Genomic DNA, 8731 nt, shown 5'->3' with positions numbered 1-8731 from the left:
AGCTGACCAGCTAATATTCAGGTTGTATATCTGGTTGTATCTAGGATTTTAATAGCTTAATAGCGTACCTATTAATATTCAGGCATTGTACATGGTTCAGTCCAAGGGTTTTATTGCTTTGAATTTTCTTATTTAACTTAGTTAAATTCATAATTTATTTGAAAACTCAGGCTTTTTCAAGCTACCAAATTTCCAAATTATAAGTTATAGAATTTTTCAAAGACTTAAAAATTATTATCAAGGTGTAGTGCCCCAAAAAAATTATTTTAAATTGTTTGGTTATTAGAAAATATTTGAATTATTTGTTTTATGTGAATTAGGATTTGTATTTGAATTATTTGGAATAATCGTGTAATGTTTGCATAATTTTTAGTGTTACATTTTATTAGGTGTGACAAATTATGTGATTAGAATAGGATTCATTTTTTATTTTGTGTGTGTGTGCCGAAATGTATAGAAGTGTGTGTGTGTGTGTGTGTGTGTGGGATTTGTTTATTTTAATTAATTTAAGTTAAGAAAATAAAAGAAATAGAAAAGAAACATTGGTTGTCATCTTTTTGAGATAAGATGACAAGGACTTTTCATTTAGTTTTTTTGTTCACATTTGGATAAGGTTTAGATGAGGTGTAAGCTTGATCAAAGGGAGGAAATGGTGGGATTTAGGCTTATTTTGTGTGATAGGAACTTGAGCTTTCATACCTAGGTTTTATTTTCATTAGGATTAGGTCATTAGGAGTTATAAAAGGAAAAGTGTGAGAGCCTTGGAGACTCATTGTGGTCGCCGAAGCTTTGAGAGAGAGAGAGGGAGAGGGAGAGCACGAAATGAGAGGAAAGAAGAGAAAAAGAAGGAGAAGAGGAAGAGGTTTCGAAAGCCCTAGGTATGTATGATCTTGTTGTGGTTTTGAATCCCTAAGTTTAAGTTTATTCTTCTCAATTCTAAGATGTTTTTTTTTCTCTTGGTGTGGTGTATTTCGAAATCCCTAGGGTGCCCAAAGATTGATTTGCTTTTGTGTTCTTAAAATACTACCAAGGAGGTAATGGGATTTCCTAACCATTTGTTGATTTGATTCTTGTTTATGGCCATGGATTATTGTTTGATGGCTTGAGAAAATATGTTTATGTTTGTTCATTTAGTTTTGATGAGTATAATGTATATGTTTTTGCACTATTGTTATGATGAATACATGTATGGTGATGATCTCTTGATTAGAAGCATGATTAGGTTTTTATTTAAATTTTAGAAACAAAGATAAATGGTGGATGTATATTTCCGCCTAGCCACGTTGTTTAGTTCATTTTGAATTTTAATAAGCATGTTTCTTAAATAAGGAGTGTGGTGTAAATTGGAGCATGAGAAATATAATGTTATATTGTTTATTGGATTACTATAAAAAGCATGCTAGTATTGTAGTGAGGAATCATATGGGAAACAAAAATTGAAATTGCATGAATGGATATAGTGTATAGGCTCGGCCATGTCATGTTTTAGACTAGGGTTCTTTTGTTTTTTTTTTATCTATTCATTTATTTTGAGCCTGAAAAGTTGTGGTAATTTTATTAGAATAAAGAGCATGTCAGAAGTTCTATTAATATAAATATAATGATGTGTTGATTATATGGCAATGTTTTGTGTTTTGAGAATTTGTTGGGGATGTATGATTGAATTAGGTAGCATGATTTAGTTTGCATATTTTTTGGTTTAATGGTGTATTCAGCCAAGGCTTTGTTTTTGGGATTTTATTTATGATTTAACTCTTTGATGCATGCTAATTGTATTTTTGGAATGCATGAAAATATAGGAACATGTTAGGTTAATGGTTAAAAATGAACATGAGCATATTTTAATAAACAATGCTTGCTGATTTTTGGTTTATATTTTATGGAGATTTACAAATAAACTAAAAAGAGTGCTATTTATGTTCTAAAATTCATATTTTCTCAAACTTATGTAAGTAAAATGTGATTTTCACACTTTAATAATGCATTGTTCTTCAATAAAATACATGCAGATTTTATTGTGTAAAATAGAAAAAAAAAATATATATATATATATTTTTAAGAGATGTCTAGAAATTTGGTTTATTAAAAAAAATGTAAGTATTATTAGTTATTTTACCAACTTTTGGATAATTATAAAATAATGTGAATTTTGTGACCTAGAAATCTGATTTTAAAAAATGGTTAACTTATGTCACATGTTATTATGTTTTTTTTTGTCATATTTATGGGTTGTTTTAAGGTTGTTTTGCAAAAATATGGAAATTTAATTTTTCTACTTTTTTATGGTTTTTTGATTTGGAAGTTCATATTTATGGGATTTTATTTCCCATAAATTTGAAAAAATATATAATTATGCCACATTTTTTATTATAGTTATGTTTTAAAGGTATTTTTTTTTTTTCAAATTTTCATTTTTTTCCTTCATTTTTTTATTATTTTTTCAGTTTTCTTTCTTTTTTTTCCTTACTTATTTGTTCTTCCATTTTTGCTTTTTTCTTTTTTTTCTACCAATTTTTTCCTCTTTTTTTTTTCTTTCAATTTTTCCATTACTTTTCTTCTTTTTGTTCTTCTTCTTCTTCTTTTATCTATTTTTTTTTCTTTCATTTGTATTGTTATATTTTTGTTGAGTTTTTTTTTTCTTTTATTTTTTCATTTTTTTCCTTCTATCTTTTCTTCATTTTTGTATTTATTCTTTTCTACTTCCATTTTTTTTTCTTTTTTCATACATAAGAGCTTTTTTCTCTTTCTTTTTTTTTCTTACATTTTTTCTTTTTTTTTCCTTCTTTTTTTAATTTTTTTCTACCAATTTTTTCGAAAAAACAAAATTTCCATTATTTTTCCTCTTCTTCTTTTCATTTTTATTCATTCATCTCTTTTTTTTTTCTTTTTTTTTTCCCTCATCCTATCTTTTGTTTTGTTTTATTTTTTCATATTTTTTAGTTTTGTTGCCTCTGTTTTTTTTCTTCATTTTTTTTCCTTCCATTTTTTCTTCTTTTTTGTACTTATTCTTTTCCCCTTCCATTTTCTTTTTTTCACACATATTTTAACATTGCATAATTATTTTACTATTTTATTATTGTAATTATTATTCTTTTATAGCTTTTTCCACTATATGTAAAAAAATCAAATCAATTTTTTCAGCATCCAAATTTGGAAGGAAATACAATAAAAATATGAAAATGTGAATGAGTAACCAGTTACCCTGATGGGAACATTCAAATCTAGAAAAAAAATTATATGAAAATGTGAATGGGTAACCAATTATCCTAGTGGAAACATCCAAACCTGGAAAATATGTATATATATATATTTATATATATATAAAAACTTGAATGGGTAACTAGTAACCCTGATAGGAACATCCAAATTCGGAAAGAAAAAAGATAGATACGAAAACGTTAATGGGTAACCAGTTACCCTGATGGATACATTCAAATCTGAAGAAAAAAAAAATCTGATGAAAATGTGAATGGGTAACCAGTTACCTAGTGGGAACATCCAAATTTGGAAGAAAAAAAATAGATATGAAAACTTGAATAGGTAACTAGTAACCTTGGTAGGAATATCCAAATTCGGAAAGAAAAAAATACATATAAAAAACATGAATGGGTAACCAACTACCTTGATGTAAACATTCAAATTTGAAAGAAAGAAATATGATATGAAAACGTGAATAGGTACTTAATTACCCTGATGGGAACATCCAAATTTGAAAAGAAAAAAAAAACCTACATGGAAACGTGATTGTTATTAGTTACTTAACCCAAATAAGGATAAAAAATAGTCACGATCTTTAAAAAAATGTGAAAAAAAATGTTAGATCAAAAAAATTGAATTGATTTTTTTTTTTATGTATAGTAAAAAAAATAAGTACAATAATAAAAAAAGATAATAAATAATAAAATAGTTTGAGTTGAAGGGGAGACGACTTAATAAAAAGTTTTCTCCAAAAAAAGTTTCACATAGAGGGAGGAAAAATAAGACATCAACGATAAAAGAGGTTGAAGAGATAAAAACTAAAAATGGTAAATTGAAAATGTAATTGTGAAATTAAATTGTTACATTAAATTATGTAAAATAAACATTCAACAATAAAATAGATTAAGTTCATTTTTTAAAATACTAAGTCAATATTGTATAATTAAACTAATATAAAAATAATCAAATGAAAAACACTTAAATGACTAAAATAATCTCCTAATTTAAATAAACTTAATTAAGAGTAATGATAACTCCATTTTCGTGTCGTTTTAGAATGTGTTTTTGTGGTAATCTTGAGTCTTTATGTTTGTTTTGTGCAAGATTACGCTTTTGTTTGTCTTTGTTGTAGGTCGGTGCGTTGAATCATGAGTTAAATGCTAAAAAAAGAGGGAAATGGTAGAAAAATTGAGTTTTTGGTGATTGTTTTACTCAAATTGGTGCTAAGGATGAATTGTAATAAGTTTTTGATGAAGGAAGGGTGTCAAAAGGTTAAAATCTAGTAAAAATAGAATTAGAGTCGCGGCATGGGCTTAAGCGTCGCGACTCTAGCAAAGTCAGAGGCTGAAAGTTTGCTAAAATGAATTAGAGTCGCGATTTGGTCAAAAGAGTTGCGGCGCTAGAAGAAACAGAGGAAAAATCTAGGAGGTCCATGGAAAGGCGGGTCGTGACTTGGGTTTAGAGGGTCGCGGCGCTTGGAGGGCAAACTAGATTTTGAAGAGCTTTAAAAAGACACGAGCCGTGACCTAGGAAAGGCCAAGTCACGGCCCGCATATGAAAAAAAGAGGAAATCGTATATTTTTATTATAAATTCATACTGATGGGTTTAATTAGGTTAGGTTAGATTTTAATTACGAGTTTAGAGATTAAATTTGATTCTGAGACTAGTTTTTCTGCATTTTCATATTTTTTATTTCTTCTTCAAGTCTTTGAATTTTATGTTTCTGAATAATTATTCTGTTGTTTTAGTCATGTCTGATATGAACTAAACACTTCTAACTAGGATTTAATGTAGTCACTTGGATTTCTATTTAACTTATTATGATGTTCTATTGATTCTTCTTCTTTATTCTAATCTATATAATGTTTGCTTAATGCTAGTAAATAACTGATCAATATTTGCTTGATTTATGATTTTGATTCAAAATTTGAAAGATGAAAATTGAATATGATATCGTTATATAGACATAGGTTACATATTGGACGAAAGTAACTGTATGGCTTGTGTAGTAATTAGGTTTCTATGCTTAATGTCTACTATATGTTTAAGTTTATCACATAGATGTAGAAAACCTCCATATAGGTTGAGATCTTATATTTTGAAAAAGAATAGAAATCGATTTATGATAACTTGCTATTAGAATAGAAAGAAAGAAATCTAGAACTGATTAATAAAATTAATAGAATGAAAAGTTGATGAAGTTAACACCCTAGGTTTGTAATTATTGAATCAATCTTATTTTTGCAAAGTTTATTTTAATTTTAAGTCTTAGTTTGAAAATCACTCTATTTTCGATAGCCAAATAGAAATTTAAAGGCATTTATCGGTAATTGGTTGATAATCCTTATGGGAACGATACTTTATTTACTATCTATATTACTTGAATCGATTACATATACTTGCGTATCATATCAGTAAAACTATGACATAAACAATTTTAATACAAAAATATGGGAAACTAAATCCATAAAATTTAATTTTTTTTTAAAAAGCCATATTTTTGTAAACTTGTTAATAAAAACTCACAAAAGATGTAATTTCCCCTTTTATTATTATGATTTGGTACAATTATAACTAAATGACTAGTTTAATAAAATAATTTTTTGTAATAAAAATGTGTGAATGGAAATTTTATGATTTTATGTGAAGTCATTGTATGATGAAAGTTGTGGTGCAACTTGTGCCTCGTGTGCATGGCCCATGTACATGTGGGGTATGTTTGTGAAATGCATTTAGTTTTACTTGATATTAAGACGAGTATTTGATTGACTTTTCTAGGCTCGTTGTGAAGTCATCTCACATTATATAGCTTGGAGTGAGGTAAGGAAGTTAGCTAGATTTCTGTTTTGTTTTTGGATGGACTCTAGTTATGAGATATGTATGAATTTGGTTGTGTTTGCTTATCCTAGTGTTGCAGCATTATTAAAGGCAGACGTGCCTAAAGTCTGGACAATAGGGGTGTCAGGTAAGACAGGGACAATAAGGGTGTCATGTAAAGGACCGAATGAGACTCATATATGATCTTCGGCAATAGGAGTGTCATGATCTTACATTGTACGTTTATGCGTATGCTTATGTTGCATATAACCTTATGTTTATGATTATGATCTTATGTTGTGCGTTTATGACTTATGTTACCATGGTTATGCTATCACATGACTTATGATGATAATGATTGCTATAAGAAACGTATGTTAAGAATTTATGAGATATATCGTCATCCTTTTATGATGTGTTTTCCTTATTGTTTGTACTTTCTTACTAGGATTTTAGCTCACCCATTTACTTTCCCCTTGTAGGTAGACGCTAGGTAGACTTATTTGGCACGCATGGTGAACTGAGTGAAATTTCCATAAGTATGTATGTATGCAGCGGGGAACTAGTGAACAAGAAAACGGTCTAGAACGCCATAGTTCCTTAGAGTCTTTCTTATATTAATTTATCAGTGGGATGTATCTATTTATTTTAAGACTGCATCAAATTCTCTTTTGGTTTTGAACATTGGATCCAAACTCTGCATTTATTTTCAATAAGGCCCCACAATGTTTTCAAACAAAATTATGAAATCTTTTAAGTTATTAGGGGTGTATACAAGGGTATATTCCCCCCAATCGATCAGAATGTATGAATATTCTTGGTTGCTTTTACATGGTGATAATACAAAAATTGAGAAATTTGGTACCGTGTTCAAACTACACAGCAATCATTGTAACTTTATTAAATAAAGAGAAGTTAAAAAGAAATGGCATTTATAAATAAGCCTTACAATTTGACATAAAAATCAAACTCGGACATAAGCAATCACATATAATACTTTCTCAAATGCAATGCGTTCCAAGTTCGTGGAACTCCTTCTCCGCTTAATTGAGCTAATTTGAATGCACCTTCTCGAAGAATTTCCACGATATGATAAGATCCTTCCCAGTTTGGTCCTAGCACACTATCTTTAGGATCTTTATTTTCCAAAAACACCATTCTCGACACTGAATCTCCTAAATCGAGCTTCATTTCTTTAACTTTTGAGTTGAAGTACCGAGTTACTCCCTATTTATATTGTGCGAGGTGAATTTGTGATTCTTCTCGGCGTTCCTCAATTAGATATAGAGATGCTTGTAGTAGAACGTGGTTCTATTCCTGGTTAAAAGTCATTTGCCTATGTGATGTCACTAGGGCTTTGACTCGGAGCATGGCTTCACTTTTAAAAGTTAGTGAGAACGATGTATGACCAGTAGACGTGCTGTGAGAGGTTATGTACGCTCAAAGTACTTGCGAGAGCTGTTCGAGCCACAACCCTTTAGCATCCTCCAACATCTTTTTTAAGCTCGTCTTTAGGGTTTTATTCACTGCCTCTACCTGTCTGTTAGCCTATGGATACGCCACTGAGGAGAAGCTCTTGATACCCTCGTATTTTCTACAAAAGTTTGTGAACAACTTGCTATCGAATTAGGTCCCATTATCTGATACAATTTTCATTTGGAGTCCGAAGCAATGGATTATGTTCCTTATAACGAAATCAAGTACTCTTCTCAAGGTTATTATAGCTAATGGCTCAGCTTCGGTGCACTTTGTAAAGTAGTCAACGGCAACCACAACATAGAGAACTCATCATTTCCCTGTTGGCAATGATCTGATCAAATATATTACCCAAATGTCAAATGGCCAAGGCAATCATGGTAAGCTCGACAAGTGCAGCCCGAGCTATTGTGGAGAAACACTAACACTTATCACACTTCTAAACGTATGGGGTCGAATCTTTTTTTAAGGTTTGCTAGAAACACCCCTGCCTCAGTATTTTCATAGCTAGATTCTGCCTCTCAGCATGGTCTCCACCAGCAGTGAATTGAGAACTTCGTGAATAAGAATTAGGCTCAATTTAAATCGTAAATAAAAAACACCAAGAATTTACGTGGTTCATTGGTTAAAATCCACCTAGTCCACAAGTTTGTATTATTACTTGTTGATTCTCTAAGAAAATTGTGTATGACAATTTTGACAGAGTTCTTGCAAACAAAGATTTGATCCCTTCTTCACATTACCTCTCTATTTATAAAGGTTCAACAGACAGACTTAGGTGACTGTTTACATTACTATAACGTATATACGAGCTTAAGTAATTTTCCTAACGTGTCAATAAATGTAATAAAGATACTAACTGTCTGATACATTTATCAGGCCAGGGTTACAATGGCTACGATATATTGATTATGCATTTAACGTTTCCGGGTCTTCAGGAATTCAAGCCTGTGCATTCCAAGTGTTTACAGCGAGCTGAATGCACCATTCGTGAGTTAAAGGTTTCTAGGCTACACGACACTTTAACTCATGTTTTTCAAGTACAACATTTAACGATTTCTTTTTAAAATCTCGATATTCCCTTTATTGTTTTAATATTTGTTAGTACTTTATTGTGTCCTAAAACTAACTTCATGCCCTATAGTTTAATTAATTTTTGAAATAAGATACTAAATTAATTCCAAGACAAACTGATACTAAAATTGGTATATTCTTTTCTTTATTTTTTCTAATTACACA

General features: G+C 29.9%; 1 long non-coding RNA gene across 3 annotated transcripts; it reads left to right on the top strand.

Annotated features, from left to right (window-relative positions):
- Positions 1–663: 663 nt before the first annotated feature.
- LOC133819264 (uncharacterized) lies at positions 664–6757 on the top strand. 3 transcript variants are annotated; one of them, XR_009886294.1, is made up of 4 exons: positions 664–878; positions 985–1034; positions 5978–6019; positions 6109–6317. It is a non-coding gene; the product is annotated as an uncharacterized LOC133819264 (long non-coding RNA). The 3 variants fall into 3 exon arrangements; XR_009886293.1 differs by lacking the exons at positions 5978–6019; positions 6109–6317 and adding an exon at positions 6499–6757; XR_009886292.1 differs by lacking the exons at positions 985–1034; positions 5978–6019; positions 6109–6317 and adding an exon at positions 6499–6757.
- The last annotated feature ends 1974 nt before the right edge of the window (positions 6758–8731 follow it).

The sequence above is a fragment of the Humulus lupulus genome, chromosome 2 (genome assembly GCF_963169125.1).
Source record: "Humulus lupulus chromosome 2, drHumLupu1.1, whole genome shotgun sequence".
NCBI classification, from domain to species: domain Eukaryota; kingdom Viridiplantae; phylum Streptophyta; class Magnoliopsida; order Rosales; family Cannabaceae; genus Humulus; species Humulus lupulus.
This window is presented reverse-complemented; position numbering and strand designations above follow the sequence as displayed.